Genomic DNA, 25,056 nt, shown 5'->3' with positions numbered 1-25,056 from the left:
CGGCCATAAAGAAGCGGGCTGGTTACAAAGGCACAGCAGCTACCGGTCTTGCTGTCTTGGTCGTCATCTCGGCATCCATCGACAAGTTACTGATTATGACGGATCCTAAGTACGTCAGGCTCCAGATATAGAAATAGATGATTGATGGTAATGGGTGGGCGCGTGTCTTTACTTCACATCAAAGGTTGATTTCATTCAAGTCGATGGTAACACTAGATTCTTTGCAGGCATGATATCTGATTCTCGCTCTTTCCTAGTATTTACCCCATCGCATGGAGTCTACAGTGATGATGATCTGACAAATTTAAATTTGTGGCCAAGTGGCCTTTCTGTCGCCACAGGTGTCAGTTAAACCAAGGAAGTGAATTCGTCGTGCCATCTGTCTGTGAATCGTTTAAGCTTTGTTGTGTGTCATACTTTCTAATGCGGAGGTTGGGGATTGGCCGAGCATTTGTCTAAACGAGCATTGGAAGCTACCTATTAACCATATTCAGACTGATCGGGATACCAGACCAGCTTTCGTTAATACGCCGGACGGATTCGAACCGAGTGTAGCTCACCTCCCTGCCTCGATAGCTACAGATTGGTGTCTTAAGCTATATGAGCTGGTCATGCGATAGCCGGTAACTGGACGCACAACATGTCAACAACAGTGCCGTCACTAAATCGTAGAGCGCATCTCTGATCACTTTTCACCGCCAATGCAAGTATCATTTATAGGCAGTGTAGTTCACTTATTGACTAATGTTTGAAAATGAATATAGTAGAGTATGCATTGCAACAGACTTACATGTCTCACTAGTAGATGGCGTTACATGCAGGCTTATCTGTTCAGGGTAAGTATTATAATACTTCTCGCAAGGATTGCTGGGGACAGTTTAGGGAAATAACTCGTCGCCGGTCGCCGCCTCTGGCCTATTTAGCTGTAATAGATGTAGAGAACTGGCTGGCCTAGATCCGGGGCTCCTTTCCACAGCCGATCCTGCGGCGCCTTACGTAAGGGCAGGTGTTTTCCTTCTGCTCTCGCCTTAAGCGCATCTGACAGTCTGCCAGCAGCTAGACCGCCTGCCAGAACCACTTGTTCACTGCTTTCCTACCACAGGATAGCTTGGTCTCCTTCGTAACTAAAAATGGCATATGTCCTTGTAGCACAGATTTATAAAACAGACAGGCAGAAACATACCCTCAAAATTCTGTAAGTGTGCCCAGAGCTATCAGAACTCTGAATATGTTTCTTCAGTTGTGTATCTCTATTCTACGGTCTTCAATAGCGTAACGTCATTACTATTAATAGCGAAAGTAAACGCTCCTTGCAGTTCATGTCATTTAACATTTTGTACATTCAATGGCGTACTACGATTTGTTGCTAAAACCTCTACGACTGTATATTAGACGGTTGGCAGAAGATACGCTGCGCTGGAAGCAACAGTAATCCTCAAAGGCGATCCTCCATGGGAGGAGCAAGAACTATGTGCGACGTAATAGCCGGACGAGAAACTCATGATCGGTAGCAAAAAATACAAGTTGCAGGATCCTTTCCCTTTTACGGAAATAAAATTTGGAAATATATCAAAGGCCTAAAATTACTTAAAGTTTAGATGACAGTTTATCAGAGTGTTCCAACCAGCAGTCTACTGGTAAATGTGTAATGTTTTATTTAGTAATTTATTCGTCTCCACATTTTGTGGTTTTTGTTATACGCGTGTTTATAAATCTGAGGAAACAACAACATGATTGACATGTCAAAACCAAAGTTGGTAAGTGCAAAATAAACGCACGGCATCATACCGAGAGTTCAAAGAGTTGCGACACCTCAGTGTTAATTCTGAAATAGCTCGATCGGTGACCCGTGGAACCCAAAAGTTAAGCTAGCAGTAGCTTTTCAAACGAAGAGAGTGACTGAGTACTAGTAGCATGGACAATTGCTATAAAGTCCTACGATAAAAGTAATATTATAATTGTACTAATCACTGCATCAGAGAAAGGTCCTGACAGTAAAGTACCAGGCTAGCCTCAGGGGTTATCCACCTTGCATGTCATCTTTTTGTAGAGATATTTGGGGTGCCCACCCCCCATAAACCATGGACCTTGCCATTGGTGGAGAGGCTTGCGTGCCTCAGCGATACCGTAGGTGCAACCACAACGGGGAGGTATCTGTTGAGAGGCCAGACAAACGTGTGGTTCCTGAAGAGGGGCAACAGCCTTAGTCTGGATGATTGACTGATCTGGCCTTGTAACACTAACCGAAACGGCATTGCTGTACTGGTACTGCGAACGGCTCAATGCAAGCGGAAACTATGGCCGTAATTTTTCCCGAGGGCATGCAGCTCTACTGTATGGTTAAATGATGATGGCGTCCTCTTGGGTAAAATATTCTGGAGGTGAAATAGTCCTCCATTCGGATCTCCGGTCGGCGACTACTGAGGAGGACGTCCTTATCAGGAGAAAGGAAACTGACATTCTACAGATCGGAGCGTGGAATGTCAGATCCCTTAATTGGGCAGGTAGGTTAGAAAATTTAAAAAGGGAAAAGGATAAGTTAAAGTTAGATATAGTGTGAATTAGTGAAGTTCGATGGCAGGAGAAAAAGACTTCTGGTCAAGTGAATATAGAGTTATAAGTACAAAATCAAATAGGGGTAATGCAGGAGTAGATTTAATAATGAATAAAAAATAGGAGCGCAGGTAAGCTACTACGAACAGCATAGTGAACGCATTATTGTAGCCAAGATAGACACGAAGCCCACGTCTACAACAGTAGTACCAGTTTATATGCCAACTAGCTCCGCAGATGACGAAGAAATGTATGATGAGATAAAACAAATCATTCAGATAGTGAGGGTAGTCGAAAATTTAATAGTCATGGGGGACTGGAATTCGATAGTAGGAAAAGGAAGAGAAGGAAAAGTAGTGGGTGAATCTGGACTGGGGATAAGGAATGAAAGAGGAAGCCGCCTGGTGGAATTTTGCACATAGCATAACTTAATCACAGCGAACACTTGGTTTAAGAATCATGAAAGAAGGTTGTATACGTGGAAGAGGCCTAGGGACACTGGAAGGTTCAGATAGAGTAGTAAATGAGTTTTGCTATTTGGGGAGCAAAACAACTGAGGATGGTCGAAGTAGAGAGGATATAAAATGTAGACTGGCAATGGCATGGAAAGCGTCTCTGAAGAAGAGAAATTTGTTAACATCGAGCATAGATTGAAGTGTCAGGAAGTCTTTTCTGAAAGTATTTGTATGAAGTGTAGCCAAGTATGGAAGTGAAACGTGGACGATAAATAGTTTAGACAAGAATAGAAGCTTTCGAAATGTGGTGCTACAGAAGAATGCTGAAGATTAGATGGGTAGATCACGTAATTAATGAGGAGGTACTGAATAGAGTTGGGAAGAAGAGGAATTTGTGGCACAACGTGACTAGAAGAAGGGATCGGTTGGTAGGAAGCGTTCTGGAGCATTATCATCAGTTAGGTATTGGAGGGAAGCGTGGAGGATAAAAGTCGTAGAGGGAGACCAAGAGATGAATAGACTAAGCAGATTCAGAAGGATGTAGGTTGCAGTTGGTACTTGAAGAAGCTTTCACAGGATCGGGTAGCATGTAGTGCTGCATCAAGCCAGTCTCTGGACTGAAGATCACAACAAAACAACATCATGGGGTGGACAGAAGTAAGACAACACAAAAACGCAGTACATTAACGTGCCTAATACGCCGTATGAAAACCATTGGCTTTCGAAACACCTTCCAGTCGTCTCGGAATTGGTACATTCAGGTCCTGTTTGGTTTTCAAGGGAAGCTTATACCATTCTTTCTGCAAAATAGAGGCAAGTTCAGTCAAAAACGACGGAGGTGGACAGCGATCATGCGTCCTTCTCTCCAAAGCAGGCCACAAAAGTTCAATAACATTCAGATGTGATGACGTTGGTGTCCAGAAAGATGCGACAATTCATAGTCGTCTTCAGAAAACTAGTCCTGGACTATGCGAACTGTGTGAACGGGGGCTTGTCGTCTTGAATCACATCACCATTCACGAAGAAACATTGTACCGTGGGATGCACTTGGTCAGCCAAAAGGGTCACATAATCCTTGGCAGTAATGCGGCCATGGAGAGTAATAGTGGCGCGTATAGAATACCATGATATGGCTGTCCAAATCATCAGCGAATCCCTCTCATGTATCACTTTTGGGACGCAAACTCGGCCAGAACTACCAAACAGTGTGCGACATGACTCACCCGTCCAAATTACATCGTTCCATTTCTCCATAGTTCAGGTTTTATAGGTTCAGCACCAAGTTTTCCTTTTACTGGCCTTTGCATCACTGCTGAGTGCGTTTGGAATTCCAGCTTGCTTTGCATTTCCCTGCTTATGGAGCTCCCTGCGTGCTGTTTTACTGCTGACAGGATTCACGACTGCGACATTCAGTTCCACAGTGACTTTCGCAGTTGTCGTCCTTTTATTTTTAGTCTCAATCGTCTTCAGTGACCGTCCGCCACGATCACTCAACACACCTAGCGGCTGATGTTTTCCCGCTTTCCCCGTATGCGCCACACACATCTTCGATACGGTGCCTTCTGAAGCACCAAACATTTCGGTTCATTTGGTTACGGAAGCACCCACCATATTTGCCGACGTTCGAATTCACTTCGCTCCGACCCAATGGACTCACGACCACACAGAATAGTGTTCTGACTACAGATAACACTGTAGCGTATTGAGAACACTGCATACGTGCTGTTCGTTGTCAAATACGACAGGACAACCTACTGGCTTCGCTACTGTCTGTATTTATGTCGATCATGCGTTTCCCGTTTTGTTCCCATATTTATGGCCAACTCCTGTACATGTGTTGACTTCTTAAGTAATACAACCCAGTACGTTATCCTCGACGGTGAGTGCTCATCGGAGGTGCCCCATGGAAGTGTGGTAGGTCTGCTATTGTTTTCTATCTACATAAATGATCTTTTGGATAGGGTGGATAGCAATGTGCGGCTGTTTGCTGATGACGCTGTGGTGTACGGGAAGGTGTCGTCGATGAGTGACTGTAGAAGGATCCAAGATGACTTCGACAGGATTTGTGATTGGTGTAAAGAATGGCAGCTAACTCTAAATATAGATAAATGTAAATTAATGCAGATGAAAAGGAAAAAGAACCCCCTAATGTTTGAATACTCCATTAGTAGTGTAGCGCTTGACAGTCACGTCGATTAAATGTTTGTGCGTAACATTGAAGAGCGATATGAAGTGGGACAAGCATGTAATGGCAGTTGTGGGGAAGGCGGATAGTCGTCTTCGGTTCATTGGTAGAATTTTAGGAAGATGTGGTTCATCTGTAAGGGAGACCGCTTATAAAACACTAATACGACCTATTCTTGAGTATTGCTCGAGCGTTTGGGATCCCTGTCAGATCGGATTGTGGGAGGACATAGAAGCAATTCAGAGGCGGGCTGCTAGATTTGTTACTGGTAGGTTTGATCGACGAATGGAAAAACCGGTGGAAGCCGACCTCGGGGAAGATCAGTTTGGATTCCGTAGAAATGTTGGAGCACGTGAGACAATACTTACTCTACGACGTAGAAGAAAGATTAAGGAAAGGCAAACCTACGTTTCTAGCATTTGTAGACTTAGAGAAAGCTTTTGACAATGTTGACTGGAATACTCTCTTCCAAATTCTAAAGGTGGCAGGGGTAAAATACAGAGAGCGAAAGGCTATTTACAATTTGTACAGATACCAGATGGCAGTTATAAGAGTCGAGGGACACGAAAGGGAAGCTGTGGTTGGGAAGGGAGTGAGACAGGGTTGTAGTCTCTCCCCGATGTTATTCAATCTGTATATTGAGCAAGCAGTAAAGGAAACAAAAGAAAAATTCGGAGTAGGTATTAAAATCCATGGAGAAGAAATAAAAACTTTGAGGTTTGCCGATGATATTGTAATTCTGTCAGAGACAGCAAAGGACTTGGAAGAGCAGTTGAACGGAATGGACAGTGTCTTGAAAGGAGGGTATAAGATGAACATCAACAGAAGCAAAACGAGGATAATGGAATGTAGTCGAATTAAGTCGGGTGGTGCTGCGGGAATTAGATTAGGAAATGAGACCTTAAAGTAGTAAAGGAGTTTTGCTATTTGGGGAGCAAAATAACTGATGATGGTCGAAGTAGAGAGGATATAAAATGTAGACTGGCAATGGGAAGGAAAGCGTTTCTGAAGAAGAGAAATTTGTTAACATCGAGTACAGATTGAAGTGTCAGGAAGTCGTTTTTGAAAGTATTTGTTTGGAGTGTAGCCATGTATGGAAGTGAAACATGGACGATAGATAGTTCGGACAAGAAGAGAATAGAAGCTTTCGAAATGTGATGCTACAGAAGAATGCTGAAGATTAGATGGGTAGATCACATAACTAATGAAGAGGTATTGAATAGAATTGGGGAGAAGAGGAGTTTGTGGCACAACTTGACAAGAAGAAGGGACCGGTTGGTAGGACATGTTCTGAGGCATCAAGGGATCACAAATTTAGCATTGGAGGGCAGCGTGCGTAGAGGGAGACCAAGAGATGAATACACAAAGTAGATTCAGAAGGATGTAGGTTGCAGTAAGTACTGGAAGATGAAGAAGCTTGCAAAGGATAGAGTAGCATGGAGAGCTGCATCAAACCAGTCTCAGGACTGAACACAACAACAACAAAAGGTTTGATCATCACACGAGTGTTACGGAAATGGTTCAGGAGCTCGGGTGGGAGTCTCTGGAGGAAAGGTGGCGTTCTTTTCGTGAATCGCTACTGAGGAAATTTAGAGAACCAGCATTTGAGGCTGTCTGCAGTACAATTTTACTGACGCCAACTTATATTTCGCGTAAAGACCACAAAGATAAGATAAGAGAGATTAGGGCTCGTACAGAGGCATATAGGCAGTCATTTTTCCCTCGTTCTGTTTGGGAGTGGAACAGGGAGAGAAGATGCTAGTTGTTGTACGAGGTACCCTCCGCCACGCACCGTATGGTGGATTGCGGAGTATGTATGTAGATGAGGATGAAGACGTGTCGTATAGTTTCCTTGCACATTAAATGTAAATTGGACGTTAAGCAGCAGACAGTACAACTCGTGCCAAAATCAAACATCTTCTTTATCTGCATCAATTTGTCATCTTCCTAAGCGACCTGTGGTAGTTGTGTTTAATTCCTAACGTTAAAGTGGGCGTGATTGTGATCACTACATGCAAATCTTTGTCATTTTGATAACGATATAGATGGAAGGAGGTGAAAACTAGCGCCGACATTTAGCCTACGACTGCTGCCGGGTTCCAAGGATACCCTGTCGATTTCCTGTTAGGGGTGTGTGTGGCATGCCGCGATGTAACTGGCGCGTAATCTCGCGTAAGGAGAAGGGCAGCCGCGCCCCCGTTTCAGCCGCACTCGTGAAAGCCGTGGGCGCCCGGCGGCTGGAGGCGGGTGTCTGGTGTCTGGAGAGAGAGAGAGAGAGAGAGAGAGAGAGAGAGAGTGGAGCCGCTGCACTGGTTTCGCCACGGCTCTGCGCGGCACGCCCCCAGACGAGGGCGCGGCCTATCCGCTATCGACGGTATCTGCGCCGGGCACCGAGCGCTGCACGCCGCTAGCGCTGCTCCGTGCCATCAGCGGCAGATCCGTTCCCACGATAAGCCTGCACTCAGGTCAGCGCTCCTGCAGGATTCGCTGCAGTGCAAGGCTCCGCTCAATTGACAGGGTAGGAAGAAACACGGAAATGGTGTAGCTAGTTTAATACCTGCGCAAGGAAAAGTCTCTTGGATAACTCTCTTTAGTTCACTTTCAAACGTCTTTTTCTTGTCAGTCTTCTGACGACTTTCCCTGTCGCCTGAGTTCTACGTCTACACTGAGGCGTCAAAGAATCTGGTATAGGTCTCCGTGTTCAAATACACAGACATGTCAACAGGCAGAATACGGCGCTGCAGTCGGCAACGCCTGTATAAGACAACAAGTGCCCGGCGCAGTTGTTAGATCGGTTACTGCTACTACAATAGCCAATTATCAAGATTTACGTGAGTTTGAACGTGGTATAATAATCGACGCACGAGCGATGGGACACAGAATATACGAGGTAGCGATGAACCGGGTAAAACATCATATCTCCGATACCGCTGCGGCCGGAAAAAGAACCTGCAAGAACGGAACCGGCGACGACTGAAGAGAATCGTTCAACGTGATAGAAGTGCAACCCTTCCGCATATTGCTGTAGATTTTAATGCTGAGTCATCAACAAGTGTCAGCGTACGAACCATTCAACGAAACATCATCGAGCCGGAGGCCCACTCTTGTACCCTTGATGGCTCACGACACGAAGCTTTAGGCTTCCCCTGGCCTGTCAACACCAATATTGGACTGTTGTTCACTGGAAACATGTTGCCTGGTCGGACGAGTCTCGTTTCAAATTGTATCGAGCGGATGGATGTGTACGGGTTTGGAGACAACCTCATGAATCCATGGACCCTGCATGGCAACAGGAGACTGTTCAAGCTGGTGGAGGCCCTATCATGGTTCAAATGGTTCTGAGCACTATGGGACTCAACTGCTGAGGTCATTAGTCCCCTAGAACTTAGAACTAGTTAAACCTAACTAACCTAAGGACATCACAAACATCCATGCCCGAGGCAGGATTCGAACCTGCGACCGTAGCGGTCTTGCGGTTCCAGACTTCAGCGCCTTTAACCGCACGGCCACTTCGGCCGGCAGGCCCTATCATGGTCTGGGGAGTGTGCACTTGGAGTGATATGGGGCCCCTGATACGTCTAGATACGACTCTGACAGGTGACACGCATGTAAGCACCCTGTCTGATAACATGCATCCATTCATGTCCATTGTGCATTCTGACGGACTTGGACAATTCCAGCAGGACAATGCGATACCTCAACATGTCTAGAATGGCTCCAGGAACACTCTTCTGAGCTTAAACGCTTCCGCTGGCCACCAAACTTCCCATGACATGAATATTTTTGAGCATATCTGGGATTCCTTGCAACGTGCTGTTCAGAAGAGATCTCCACTCATCGTACTCTTACGGATTTATGGACAGCCCTGCAGGATTCATGGTGTCAGTTCTCTCGAGCACTACTTCAGACCATGCCACGCCGTATTGCGGCACTTCTGCGTGCTCGCGGGGGTCCTACACCATGTTAGGCAGATGTACCAGTTTCCTTGCTCTTCAGTGTACATCCTCACACGTACTCGGCAAGCCACCGTCCTGATGTAGCGAAGGGTACCTTGTACCACTACTAGTCATTTTCTTTCCTGCTCCACTCGCAAATAGAGCGAGGGAAAAACGACTATCTATATACCTACGTAAGAGCCCTAATTTCTCGCATCTTATCTCCATAGTCCTTACGGATGTTTTACTTTGGTGTCAGTAGAATCGTTCTGCAGTCAGCTTCAAATGCCGTTTCTCTAAATCTTCTCAATACTGTTTCTCACAAAGAACATCGTCTTACCTCCAAAGATTCCCATTTCATTTCCTGAAGCATCTCTATAATCTCTGCATGTTGTTCGAGCCTACCGGTAACAAACCTAGCAGCCAGCATCTGAACTGCATCGATATCTTCCTTTAATCCAGTCTTGTTCGAATCCCAAACACTCTTACAGTACTCAAGAACGGGTCTCACTAGTGTCCTGTATGTGGTCTCCTTTACAGATGGACAGCACTTCCCTAAAATTCTTCCAATAAACCAGAGTTGACCATTCGCCTTCTCTGCAACAACTCTTACATGCTTGTTCCATTCCACATCGCCTAGAAACATTACGTTTTTCCTAGTTATCAGCATTAAATTACATTTTTCTACATGTAGAGCTAGCTCCATTCATCATACCAACTAGAAATTTTGTCTAAGTTATCCTGTATCCTGCTGTAGTCACTCAATGATGACACCTTTCTGTACACCGCACCATCATCAGCAAACAGCAGCAGACTGCTGCTCGCCCTGTCCTCCAGACTAATTATGTATATAGAAAATAACAGCGGTCCTATCATACTTTCCTGAGGCATTCCTGACTAAACACTTTTCTCTGATGAATACTGTGTTATTGGTACTGGATTCTGTTACTTAAGAAGTCTTTGAGCCTCTCACATATCTGGGAACCTATTCAGTATGCTCGCACCAATGTTGACAGTCTACAATAGGGCACAGTGTCCAATACTTTTCGGAAAACCAGGAACATGGAATCTTCCTGTTGCCCTTTATCCACAGTTTTTCAGCTGTTTCAGTTGTTTCTCTACGTCAGGGATGTCCGCCAGACTTGAGTGTGTGCCATGTTAAAATGTCGGTATTGTTGTACGATTCTCCTGCGTACACCATTTCTTAAACGTGAAAATTAAAACTTCGGCTTTCCTTTTTTTGTTTTATTTTTTCTACTACCACGTCAGACTAGTTAAATAATCACTGAATAGAAGCCTTATAAACACTTAGTGATTTTACAGTTCCTATTTTGTGCCAACTTCTTCATCTTAGAATAGTACTTGCACCTTACATCCTTAGTTGCTTGTTGGATGTATTTCAGTCTCTGACCTCCTCTACAGTTTTCACCGGCCACCTGTCTCTCCAGTAACATGGAATTATTCCTTGTTGTCTTAACACATTTCCTATCATCCCATCCCTTTTTGTCAGTGTTTTCCATACGTTCTTTCCTTCACCGGTTCTGCAAAGGACCTTCTCATTCCTTTTCATCAGTCCACCCAGCTTTCAACTTCCCCATACGGGCCACATCTCAAACGCTCCGATTCTCTTCTTTTCTTATTTTCTCACAGTCTATAATTCACTACCGTACAGTGCTGTTCTCCAAGCATTCATTCTAAGAAATTTCTTCTCTCCAAGCATTCATTCTAAGAAATTTCTTCCCCAATTTGTAGATCGTGTTACTCTCTTAGCTTTATGGAACTGATGGCTTTACACGTAGCTGGTTGAAATCATACTTAACAAACAGAATTACAAAGTGGTGCTGAATATTTCAAACCATGTTGGAAGGGTCGAAAACTTCTGTGACTAGGGAGTCTTACAGGGTTCAATTCTGGGTCGCCTCCTATCCCTTGTATTTGTGAATGATCTTCTACAGTACTTAACATTCAACAAGTAGAATTGGTGCTTTTGGAGTCGATAGAAGTGTTGTAACAAATCCCATTGGAGAGGGAGTAACGTAAGAGGTAGTTAAGGATATTTTTCAAAGAATTTTTAAGTGGTTCTCTGAAAATAGGACTGTCCCTAAATTTCGAAAAACGACGCACTATTTTGAGTTCTGTACCAGAGGAGTCAATGTTCCAAATTTTTGGGTGTACGTACTGATGAAAACTTGTGGAAGAAACATGTTCCTGTACTTCTCAAACATTCAAGAATGCATTAATTGCACAAAAGCGAGGAGTAAGAATAATATATGATGTTCAGTCACCGACGTCATGTAAGTTCTTCTTCAGGGAACTAGGCCTTTTGCCATATTGCAGTGTCTGTAATACTAAGAAGTACGATTCAATGTTAACAACACGTGGTCTGCAGTATCGTATTTACCAGCCGATACCTGGCAGCGACTTTTAATTAAAATGTCCTCCGTTGTCCATAATACACTCCTGGAAATTGAAATAAGAACACCGTGAATTCATTGTCCCAGGAAGGGGAAACTTAATTGACACATTCCTGGGGTCAGATACATCACATGATCACACTGACAGAACCACAGGCACATAGACACAGGCAACAGAGCATGCACAATGTCGGCACTAGTACAGTGTATATCCACCTTTCGCAGCAATGCAGGCTGCTATTCTCCCATGGAGACGATCGTAGAGATGCTGGATGTAGTCCTGTGGAACGGCTTGCCATGCCATTTCCACCTGGCGCCTCAGTTGGACCAGCGTTCGTGCTGGACGTGCAGACCGCGTGAGACGACGCTTCATCCAGTCGCAAACATGCTCAATGGGGGACAGATCCGGAGATCTTGCTGGCCAGGGTAGTTGACTTACACCTTCTAGAGCACGTTGGGTGGCACGGGATACATGCGGACGTGCATTGTCCTGTTGGAACAGCAAGTTCCCTTGCCGGTCTAGGAATGGTAGAACGATGGGTTCGATGACGGTTTGGATGTACCGTGCACTATTCAGTGTCCCCTCGACGATCACCAGTGGTGTACGGCCAGTGTAGGAGATCGCTCCCCACACCATGATGCCGGGTGTTGGCCCTGTGTGCCTCGGTCGTATGCAGTCCTGATTGTGGCGCTCACCTGCACGGCGCCAAACACGCATACGACCATCATTGGCACCAAGGCAGAAGCGACTCTCATCGCTGAAGACGACACGTCTCCATTCGTCCCTCCATTCACGCCTGTCGCGACACCACTGGAGGCGGGCTGCACGATGTTGGGGCGTGAGCGGAAGACGGCCTAACGGTGTGCGGGACCGTAGCCCAGCTTCATGGAGACGGTTGCGAATAGTCCTCGCCGATACCCCAGGAGCAACAGTGTCCCTAATTTGCTGGGAAGTGGCGGTGCGGTCCCCTACGGCACTGCGTAGGATCCTACGGTCTTGGCGTGCATCCGTGCGTCGCTGCGGTCCGGTCCCAGGTCGACGGGCACGTGCACCTTCCGCCGACCACTGGCGACAACATCGATGTACTGTGGAGACCTCACGCCCCACGTGTTGAGCAATTCGGCGGTACGTCCACCCGGCCTCCCGCATGCCCACTAGACGCCCTCGCTCAAAGTCCGTCAACTGCACATACGGTTCACGTCCATGCTGTCGCGGCATGCTACCAGTGTTAAAGACTGCGATGGAGCTCCGTATGCCACGGCAAACTGGCTGATACTGACGGCGGCGGTGCACAAATGCTGCGCAGCTAGCGCCATTCGACGGCCAACACCGCGGTTCCTGGTGTGTCCGCTGTGCCGTGCGTGTGATCATTGCTTGTACAGCCCTCTCGCAGTGTCCGGAGCAAGTATGGTGGGTCTGACACACCGGTGTCAATGTGTTCTTTTTTCCATTTCCAGGAGTGTATATACGAGTACAGGCTGTGACGTACGAACGACGACGTATGGAAGTTTGGGTCTGCCCCTGAGTCGTACACGGATAGTCAAAGCGGTTAAAGCGACAGCTCGCATAAAGTAGGAAATCCGGGTCCCGAGTCCCAGTCTAGCACAAATTTTCATTTCGTCATTCCATTACACAGCTGATGGTTATCTGTATTCGCAAAAGCGAATACATTTCATGTGGTGGGCATTTTAACTGTGCCATCGCTATACATACATTCGCTAATGAAATTCTTCGCTAGTAATCCAACGTAATATGAGAATAACACTATGTCCATACTTACAACACCAGAGGGAAAAATGGCCATTATCACCCATTATTAAAACTGTCAGTGGCTCAGAAAGGAGTTCAATGCGTAGCAACAGAAATTATTGGTCATATGCTCAATATCATAAAATGTCTGACAACTAACAAGGCAAGTTCTGAATCTGACTTAGAACCATTTCTCCAGGAAAGTTCCTTCCACGCTTCTGACGAATTTCTGTTTGTAAACTGGTAGCCATTAAAAAAGTGAAAAATGAAAAAATCATGTAAAAATTTGATTCTGAGTGTAGTTGCTTGAGTAGAACTAACAAAATTGTGTGTTCATTAATACACTAATCGCATCCTATAAACTGACTCGTTCCACATCATTTCGATACATGAATCGTTCAAATGTTCTACGGAACATGTAACAAACTAGCTAACTAACCAAAGCTTATGTTTGATACTAGTAGACATATTCTTGCTACCAATTCCCTTTCTGCCCCTGCTAATTTGCTTTCATTGTCTTTCTTGCTTCGTCCGTTATTTGTTGTTTTGCTTCCAAGATAACATAATTCCTCCATTTTATTCACAAAGGACATTTCAGAGTAGAATCATAAATTCGTGTGGCTCAACGGCAGTGTACAAGTCTATCAGCTGTACGCCACTTCTGCGACATGCGTGTCCCTGTCTACCTCAATTATTTTACCGGGGAAATGGGACCTGCAGTTTAACGTGGAATCCGAACTATGTGTCGCTCGTCGCGATTCCTCAAATCGTTGAGAGGTGAAGGCTACATTACAGGGTGACTGAAAATTTCCCTGGACCAATCGGGATTCGGTCCCGCGACTTCTACGTTTCCAAGCACGCGCCTTAGCGTGCATGTACCGGAGGAAAAAAATATCGCAACACCAAGAAGGAGCTGTGCGACGTAAATGAAAGTTCGTAGGCGTGTTTCTACATCTGAAAGATGACGTCTATTCAAATTTCGGCCGGCCGGGGTGGCCGAGCGGTTCTAGGCGCTACAGTCTGGAACCGCTCGACCGCTACGGTCGCATGTTCGAATCCTGCCTCGAGCATGGATGTGTGTGATGTCCTTAGGTTAGTTAGGTTTAAGTAGTTCTAAGTTCTAGGGAACTGATGACCTCAGAAGTTAGTCCCATAGCGCTCAGAGCCATTTGAATCATTTTTCAAATTTCGTGCCAGTGACATAATAGTGGTGCTAGTAGCGCACAATTAGGACGCAAATCAGGTTTATTTCAATTACCCGCTGTAGCGGTCATGAGTGGTAGGTACCTTTGAAACTAAACATGGTGAGCTGATTTTAGTGAAGAATGCCTTTAAGGCGACAAAGACGCCATTATCAACACTTCACTGAGTTTGAACGAGGTCGTGTAATAGGACTACGAGAAGCTGCATGTTCCTTCTGATGTTTTGCAGGAAGACTTAGCAGGAATGTAGCCACTGTACATGATCGCTGACAGCGGTGCCCACGAGAATGTGCGGTTGCAAGAATACCGTGCTCCAGACGACTACGTGGCACTACCAGGAGGGAAGACTATCGTGTTTGGCGTAAGCTCTAGCGCATCGCACTACAACTGCAGCGGAATTTGAGCAGCAGTGGGCACCACGGTGACATAACGAAATGTTTCAAATCTACTTCAAGGACAACTCCGACGCAGACGCCCTGTAGCGTGTATTCCACTGACCCCGATCACCTCAATCTGCGACTTCAGTGACGTCAAGCGAGAGCTCATTGGAGGGCGGGGTGTAGTTCCGTTGTGTTTTCTGATGAAAGTAATTCTGCCCCGACGCCAGTCATGGCCGTAAGTTGACGAGAAGGAGGTCAGTTGAGGTCCCGCAACCAACGTGTCAGCGTGCTGGGCACACTGGAGTTACAGTCTGAGGTGCAATTTCTTATGACAACAGGAACACCCTGACTGCACTTTTGTACGTGAGTCTGGTGATTCGACCCGTCGTGCTGGCATTCATGAACAGTATTTTGCGACAGAGTAACGCTCATCCATATTCCGCTGTTGTAACCCAACATGCTCTACGAAGTGTCGGCATGTTGCTTTGGCCCGCCCGATCACCAGATCTGCCTCCTATCGAGTAGTTATGCGACATCATCGTCGCGTCATGCACGAACAACATTATCCGTCCCTGAATTGACCGAGCAAGCGCAACAGGCGTGGAACTCCATCATACAAACTGACATCCAGTGCCTGTACAGCACAGTGCATGCACGTCTGCGTTTCACATTTGCAATGGTTAATCCCGCGCTTACGAATACATTAATCTGCGACCTTGCGACGCTAACCACTTAAATATGTCACCTAGACAAATGTATTCCCGAAATTTCGTTACTCTGAATTAATAATTTTCGGGTAGCGCCTTTTTTCGCCTGAGAGAGAGAGAGAGAGAGAGAGAGAGAGAGAGAGAGAGACAGAGGGGCAGAATATGCATAAGGTGAATCACTTAAAACTTGCACCGCAAATATTGCGGATATTGAAAGTGCTATTGATATGTGATGTGTGGTTTTCACATAATGGATTGATAATCAGGGGGGCGTGTTGTTAGCCAATAAACAGATTGTAATAATAGAAAGTATATTTTTTGTGGAAAGATACACTTTTTTACGTGGAACAATGCCTACTGATATTGACAAACTAAAAGTAGGGTAAACCACAATGTTTGTTGCGGGATTTTAGTGCGAGTCGTTTACGAGAGACTGTATTTTGAAAATTTTCCACACCGACCCTTGTCTGAACCATTCAGCCTGTGTATTTTCTGTATACGATGTTGCTATGTTTTCTTACACAGTGCTTGTGTTTTCCTTGAGTGCACTGCAACTTACTAGTCACTTAGTGTGTGACCGTCCAAGCAGTAGTTCGTGGGTGGACGGTGGGATTTACTAATGCAGAAGAAGGCGACATGCTCATGGTGTATGGGGAGTGTAGGAAGAATGTAGTTCGTTCTCGCACTGTGTGTGCGGCAAGATATCCCAATAGACGTCAACCACCTCGGTAATTGTTTATCAACCTTTTCAACCAGTTACTTGAAAAGCACATAGACAACGTAACAGAAGGAAACAAGTGACAACAGAAAAGGAGTAAATTAATATTCTTGCTGCTGTTGCAGCTAATCCGCGCGTTGGCTCCCCCGCAATCGTACGAGGAAGCGGTACGACTCAGTCAAGTCTCCTATGCATTCTCCATCGACATGGGTTCCATCCCTACCACATCACTCTCCATCAAGGGCTGCGTGGAAACGATTATGAGAATAGTGTTAACTTCTAAACATCGTTTATTAAGACACGTTACTCCAGACGCACCATTTATCTTGTTTAGCGATGAAGTCACATTTCCCAATCATGGCCAGGTAAACCGCCAAAATATGAACTATTGGTTTGTTGACGGACCTCGTTGGCTTCGCCAGGCGGAACGTCAGCATCCATGGAGTGTAAATGTATGGTGTAGGACAGTGAACCATCAACTCCTAGACACGATTTTCCTAGAGGAAACACTGAACGTGCAAAATTTTTACAGCCTCCTAACAGACCATCTTCCACGGATGCTATAAGACGTTCCTCTGAAGACTAGGAGGGACCTGTGGTAACAACAAGATGGCATTCCAGACCATAGTGCACGAAGTACTACACAATATCTTCACGAATTGTTTCCAAATCGTTGGACTGGACACAGAGGACTTATATCTCAGTCTTCCCCGGGCTTGACGGCTGTAGACTTTTTGTCTCTGGGATAAGCTGAAAGACGCTGTCTACAAGGACATACCAAGTACACCCGATAATATGCAATGAGGTATTACTGCAGCCTGCTCGGACATCTCCGCTGAAAAGCTAGCGCGTGTGCAACAGTCGTTCCATACCCGTCTGGAAGCGTGTATTGCCACTGACGATGGTCATTTTGAACACAACCTGTGATGGTGAATTGTCCCGTTACTGGTCATAATCCACATAACATGCGTTGTCCTTTAGTGTGTGCTACAGTTGTCGGTGTGAGAACATATCAAAGTACGGTACATCGTAAACGAATCGCATTAGAATCCTGAAATAACCACCACTGATATTAACCATACTTTTAGTCTGTTAATGCCAATATGCATTGTTCCATTTAAAAAGTGTATGTCTGCACAAAAAATACACTTTCTAAGTATTATTACAGTGTGTTAATTGGCTAACAATACGAGCCTCTGAGCCTTTGGGTACCAATCCATTTTGTGAAAGCCGCACATCAATAGCACTTTCCGTTTCCGCAATCTTTTCTGTGCAAATTTTAGGTGAGTCGCCTAGTACATAACGTACTTCACCACTAGACCACCAGGCCTGGCGGAATTGAATATACACATTCGATGTGACGCGACCGTTTCTCAACTATTGATTTCTTCAGCAATCAGGCCACGCTCTTGTCCGCTGTAGTACATGTAATAGTAGCAACAGAGCGCCTTGGAGTCGGGGCGCTGTATTTGTCTCCAGAAGTGTGGAAGGGACGAGATGGGTGGTGACATGCTCAGCTCTGGTGGCTCAGTAGGAAACACACTTCCCCGGAAAGGCTCGACTCCTGAAATGTGCAGCACAGCTAATAGCCCGCTAGGAAGCACACGTAAGGCCGCAGCTATAACCTTGGGTCTGCGATAAAGCTATCGTTTCCGCTATATTCTTCACCCTAGCCGTGCTAGACTTGCAGACTTAACGGGACTGCGTCTTCTGGCGCTGGGAAGAGAGAAGAGGAGAGGAGAAAGGCAGAAAGAGGTCGGAGCTGTGAGTCAGTCCCTGAGGCGAAGGGCGAGAGGCGCAACCAGTGAGTCAGTGGGCCGAGCTCGGCCCGCTCAATTGGAGGAACAGTGGCAGCGAAAAGTATTCTGCGCCGACACACGATCTGAGCCAACAGTTTACGCTAAACACTGAACTGCACTGAACAAAATTGTTTTAGGTATATACACTTCCACTCAAATTATATGAATAGAATTTCCATTGTTCTGTCTCCAGTTACAGAATTCCGGCTTTGCGTACCAAAGCATAGCATGATCTGACCTTGTTACAGACCGAGGTATTTGGTATTCTTATATAGTTAATCCTCAGTCCTTATCCTGAGATGCGTGGCATTCTAGTTAGAGACAAAAACATTTGTTCGCAGTAGCTTGTAGGTTTGAATGTATAACATCCATTAAAACAGCCATAATGATGCGCGCAGCTGGACGAACGAAATGTGAAGGTGATAACAGTCTCAGATCAGTGTCCTACGGCGAAATGCGAGAAGAACAAGACCGCTGTTGAAGGCTGCTGCGACAGCAACCAAACGTTGACAAGACAACGTTTTAAAATTTTCATTTTCTTGACCACGGCTGATAAAGCACCGGGTGATCAAAAAGTCAGTATAAATTTGAAAACTTAATAAACCACGGAATAATGTAGATAGAGAGGTAAAAATTGACACATATGCTTGGAATGACATAGGGTTTTATTAGAACCAAAAAAAAGTTCACAAAATGTCCGACAGATGGAGCTGGACAGCAAAACGTCAGTGACTGCGCATGACAATCGTGTATAAAAAGAACTGTAATGAGAGAGAGAATCAGATGCGCCAGCAGTCGCAGCATGTTGACATTAGCTGAAAAGGCGCTTTTAGTGAAGCTGTATTATCAGAATGGCGAATGTGCTGGTTCAGCGTTACGATCCCATCGCCATAGGAAGGGGATTCGAACGGGTAAAGGTCCGTTGACAAATGCAGCTGTGGCGAGAATGATTTCGAAGTTCGAAGCCACGGGTTGTTTGGACGAATTTGGGCTACCGAAAATCCTAGAACTGTCGTGGAAACTCCATTGCACGACGAGAAAGTCACAGTATGGGTTGGATTTACCACATCTACCGTTGTCGGGTCTTTTTTCTTCGAGGAAATGCGTGATTCTGGTTTTGTAACTGCTACCGTGACGGGTGAGAGGTACGCCGATATGTTACAGAATCGCATCATCCCCAGTCTGGCTGATAAACACCTGCTGGAACGTACGATGTTTATGCAGGATGGCGCTCCACCCCATATTGCTAGACGCGTGAAAGATCTCTTGCGCACGTCGTTGACTGTGTGCTCAGCCGCCACTTTCGTCATTCTTGGCCTCCTAGGTCCCCAGGCCTCAGTCTGTGCGATTATTGGCTTTGGGGTTACCTGAAGTCGCAAGTGTATCGTGATCGACCGACATCTCTAGGGATGCTGAAAGACAACTTCCGACGCCAATGCCTCACCATAACTCTGGAAATGCTTTACAGTGCTGTTCAAAACATTATTCCTCGACTACAGCTATTGTTGAGGAATAATGGTGGACATATTGAGCATTTCCTGTAAAGAACATCATCTTTGTTTTGTCTTACTTTGTTATGCTAATTATTGCTATTCTGATCAGATGAAGCGCCATCTGTCGGACATTTTTTGAGCTTCTGTATTTTTTGGTTCTAATAATACCCCATGTCATTCCAAGCATGTGTGTCAATTTGTGCCTCCCTATCTACGTTATTCCGTGATTTATTCAGTTTTCAAATTTATACTGACTTTTTCATCACCCGGTACATTTGGTTACATGCGACATGAAGCGTTAGACAGGATCTTGCTATGTTCTCCGGTGCCGTCGTTAGATTACTATTAACTGTGTATTACGTTGTCAAAAATCGATAAGCTCGTACGACTGTCGTGTGACGCACTGCTGCTAAGGTCAAGGTGACGGATTGCGCAGTTTCCGCAAATAGCTAGGCGGCTTTCTTGCATCCAGTGGCTATTGTAAGGAGGATGATATAATTGTCGCGTCTATCGCTACATACATCCTAACGTCATCAGCTGTATAAGATGACCGCTTATCGGCGACATCGGATGCACTCGTGGTTTTCTTAACAGGACTTGGCAGGCCTGAAAAACAGAGCCAGAACAGCGATACTCGCTAATCTGAGGTTATCGGCTCGGTACTTAACCGTCTGTCAATACAGAGCTCATTAGAGACGAAACGTTTCTGCTCCGGCTGCCCTGTTTGCGCTCATCTGCGGCATTTAATTGCAGCCTCATAATCGCTCTCTTCGCTGGCGTCCAGCCCCCGTATTCACTTCAACTAAATACATGAAATGCGTTCCAGTTGCGAATATGGACAACCATCAGCTGTATAATGTGTAAGCAGCCTGTTTGTATGTTGGCAGCGCTACAGACTGTGTTAATATCGCAGACAGCGCTCTGCACCCTCGACAAGAGATTCTGTGGTTAGACGGACTAGCAGTTAAGTGAGTGAATAGGGAAGCACATGGACATGATAGTCTTAGTGGAGACTCTGTGTTGGTAGGACATGCATTTAAAGTGAGATGAAATTATATGTTTATAACAAAATATGCAAGGAAATGTATGATGATGGATGTTTGGTTGATAATGTTTGGGCAGTGGAATTATTGACAACTATTCAATTTTTGGAACTGGATTTCACATGAATAAGGTAAAATTTTCTAAATACACTGTTTGCCCTTAAACAAAATCTTTCTTTCGCTGATCATATGCCTCCTAATAGTTAGAATCTTTTTATTTATCTGGCTGTAATAGCTACTTGCTGTGATTGCTGTAGTTGGTGTTATGAAGATTTTGTGTGAGGTAAGTAACTTATTAAAAAGAATAGGGTTTGCATTGTTGGGATTTGTAATTGAAACGAGTTTAGGCAATTAACATAGTTGGAGGTAGTTTCTAATTTCTTTAATTTCATATTTTTTGGACTTGTATTATTGTTAGGATTTCCTACAATTCAGGGCCATTCTTTTGTGTTAATTATTGGAAGTCATATTGTCAATGTATAGCAGTCAGATTGCGTTGGGTTTATATACACACGTGTCTCTATGAAGTGTCTGCGCGCTTTTGAGGTCATCACGTGGCTAACTAGATCCTCTGATTCGTCCCCAATAGCATGTGTAGCACCAGCTCGGAAGTTAAATCTGTTCCGGTGTCAGCATCCAGGATATCAAGGACTGGTTACAGAACTGTGAGCCATTGTGCCTCAGGCGAGGATACAAGGGCTTCATGAAACCCTTCCCAACCGAATCATGGCATACAATCAGTTAATCGTATATAATCAGTTAAATAACAACACATATCATCTCAGCGTAAGCGCGGTCGCACGCACGTACGCACGCACGCACTCACGCACTTGAATGAAGCATAGAAAATTTAACTGCAATATTGCGGTAAATAAATGAATTTTTGGCTTTATCTACAAGACTATTCGATGTAGGCCGGTCTGTATTTAATCCAATGTGTTGGTCCATTTACCCCTTCCCCCTCTGTCGATCTTCTCTTCCTCCCTTACTCTGTCCATCTGCTCCTACCCTTCTACCTGTCCAGCCGCTCCTCCCTCTCTCTCTTCCTTCTACCTCATCTTATATTTTCCCATCTCGTCCTTCCTCCTCTCTGTTCATCTACTCCCTCCAAGTTACCAGCACCAGTCTAATAGCAGGCTGGCGGTTTTTACCTCCACAGTATTTCTTTCCAGATAGCAAGTGGCGAGTACCAAGTTTGGTTGAAATCATGCCAGTGGCTTAGGAGGAGATGTGGAGTATACATTTATACGGATATAAAGATAGATACATCGATTTTTATAATATTCGTGGATTTTTTTCATGTATTTCCCACCGAGAGAGGTGGCGCAATGGTTAGCGCAATCGACTCATATTCTGGAGGACGACGGTTCAAACCCGCATCCGGGCATCCTGATTTAGGTTTTCCGTTATTTCGCTAAATCGTTTCAGGCAAATGCCGGGATGGTCCCTTTGAGAGGGCACGGCTGACTTCATTCCCCATCCTTGCGTAATCCGATGTGACCGATGACCTCGCTGTTTGGTCCGCACCCCCAAATCAACCAACCAGCCATGTATTTTCCATGTCGTAAAGCTTGTGCTACGGAATAGAAACGCCACTCAATGGAAACCATCGTGGAATAAGAATACTCTAGGTGTTTTAACAAACATGAGAATGCTGAAATAATTTTCATTTAATTTGAAAGACTATTGAAAACATATGTCGCACCATTTGTAATGGGAGATTGAAAAGCTGATGTCTTGATTTACTAGTCATGGAAGTTTCCTTTCTTCCTGTATCATGTTAATGACTATTAAAGGTTTTATTGTCTTTGCTACAGACATAACAACAAGGTTAATATCTGGTGGGAGGAAAACTGTTTCAGTAGAGCTAGCGCAGCAATGTCAAGCACGTGCAGCTCCGTTAAAAAACTGTAATTTGCGATCCATATAATGCCAACAACTGCCGCTGAATGGCGTTGCGGTCGAAATTACGATGAGGAGCATGTTCCGGGCGATGCACCTGCTCTTTTCTAAGTGTGGATCAACCGTGATGGAAGCCGTGTTGGGAGTACTTCAGAGGAGAAACAAGCGCCGTGTGAGGACGGCTTCAGAGTTTGTGGACAGCGGCCGCTGACTCGGATGAGACTTGGCGCGGCGTCACGGAAGACGCGAGCGCGTCTGAAGCCTTAAGGACGTAGGAGGCGCTCTCCGCGGCTCACCAGACGGCTTTCGCAATCTGCTGGAGCCAGGGGGCGCGCCCCGCGCAGACTGCGCGCCGCCTTGCTCAACGTGGCGTCGCGAGCGGAGGGCCTGCGTAGGCCAGGCCGCTGCCGGCTGCTTTCTCCACGCTCTAGGCCTACTCCGCCACCGTCCCACAGTTGTCGCCGGGTGCCGCTCTCAGCAAGACGAAGCTGCCGCCAGTTTGCTCAGTGCCCCACGCAGCGTGCGTCAGATACCGGCGCGTCGCTTTCAAACGTTCTTAGTCCTCGGTCGGCACGCGGCTGAGATCCGGCCCGCGGCTGGTTTCAGTCCAGCCCGCTGAAGAAATTCGTGGGACTGAGAGCCAGGTCGCTCGCATTGTATTCCGCCCGGGACCCATTTTCAGTGTTTTCTGACAACTTTCGGTTAGCCTCGGGTTGGCAGTTATGACGCACACCACTGGAAGGCCGGCCGGAGTGGCCGAGCGGTTCTAGGTGCTTCAGTCTGGAACCGCGCAATCTCTACCGTCGCAGGTTCGAATCCTGGCTCGGGCATGGATATGTGTGATGTCCTTAGGTTAGTTAGGTTTAAGTAGTTCTAAATTCTAGGGGACTGATGACCACAGATGTTCAGTCCCATAGTGCTCAGAGCCATTTGAACCAGTAAGCGACAGTCACACGAAAATTACCGGCTGCTCGCGAAATATGCTGACTTGAACAATGGCAGCAGGTGCCATAGCTTGTTAAACAAACAAGCTGCCTATTGCCAGTTCCCGCGTCAACTTCTGTGCTAGTTGTTTGTTAATTCCGTGCAAGTGTTTCCGTGGATCTCTGCTGAGTTCATTCGCAAAATGAGTTGCAATATGAAGAGAAAAGTGGATGCTGAATGTTACCAATTTCAGCAGAAATGTAGAACAGTGTAACTGTTGAAACAGAAGGTAGTTTCAGAACCTTAGACATAGCTGCGGAGCAGCAACTGCGTAAATCTGAAGGCGTTGAAAAATCAGTTACCCAGTTGCAAATAAAGGTTTATTAGTCCCTGACCTAGGCTTCGATATTTGTAAAAATATCTTCTTCAGAAGTGGTAGTCCCTATTACATCTAATCTGATGTACCAACATGTGATGTAACAATGGCGACTGCTTCTCAAGAAGATATTTTTACAAATATCCAAACCTAGGTCGAGAGCTAACAAACCTTTATTTGTAACTGGTTAACTGACTTTTCAACCTCTTCTGAACGTAACTTATAATCTGCAACGATCTGCTTTTACAAGCGTTTATTTTTTTATGATGACGCTTCGAGATGCCTGGCATCCCACCTTTTTATGTTTACATTTATTTACCTGTCGTGAACATTGTTTCATTACTAACGACGTTGCATAATTTTGCAATGGAAGTTTTTAGGACAGCTATTGTAAAACATCGTAACTAAAGAAACACTGTTCACGGTACATAAATAAATGTAAAAATATGTCCCTGTGGCGAACATAAAATGAGTGTCCTCCCAGAAACACGTGTTTTGTGGCATACGTTGTTGGCATGGCTTGCTGGAAAACGGATGCCATTCATATCGATGCACTATCCCATAAACATTAGCTTTAGTTTGGACTTTTTGCGCTACGAGCGCTGCTGTTGCGTCACGTGACGAGGCCGCTCGCCAGCTTAAGTGAGTATATGAGTCGGGCCCACGTGTCACCAAAGGGTACCCACATATGCTTTTGTCCATCCTCGGTTTTGTCGTTGCGTCAATCAAAGTCCTGATCGTGGGCGCCGCGTGAAGCCACTCACTCTCAACACTGAACGGTGTACAACACTAATTATACGACTTATTCATTCGAAAATGTTTATTGATGGACCCAGATTAATTCCCTGCACTGGAACATTTTTTGCACACTTTTCATTCTCCACTCCTAGGAATAGAGCTGGCAGTTTCAGATACGGCCCATTGTAAAGTCACTCCTCCCTTCATCCAACTACCAGATAAGCCGGTAATGGCGGAAAGGGCTCCCCATTTACGAATAAATGTGAGGATCTTATCAGTATAGGGTCCAGTGCTCAGCGTGTCTGGCTGCTATGGGGAGCACCTGCGTCCCATTTTCCTTGGTGGGAAGGACTGGAAAGGCATGCACTCAGCCTCGTGATGGCAATTAAGCAGCTGTTTCAGTGAGAAATAGTGGCACCAAGGTCAAAAAAGCCGACAACGGCGGGGAGAGCGGTGTGCTGGACCCACACTCCTCTGTCCAG

The 25,056-nt window shown here is 45.5% G+C and overlaps 1 protein-coding gene across 3 annotated transcripts in view; it reads left to right on the top strand.

Annotated features, from left to right (window-relative positions):
• Window positions 1-25,056, top strand: part of LOC124775092 (protein dimmed-like) — a 302,754-nt gene that overhangs the window by 47,713 nt on the left and 229,985 nt on the right. The window lies entirely within an intron of this gene.

Source organism: Schistocerca piceifrons, chromosome 2 (assembly GCF_021461385.2).
Source record: "Schistocerca piceifrons isolate TAMUIC-IGC-003096 chromosome 2, iqSchPice1.1, whole genome shotgun sequence".
Classification (NCBI taxonomy): domain Eukaryota; kingdom Metazoa; phylum Arthropoda; class Insecta; order Orthoptera; family Acrididae; genus Schistocerca; species Schistocerca piceifrons.
Note: the sequence above shows the minus strand (reverse complement) of the source record. Positions and strands in the feature narration are given on the sequence as shown.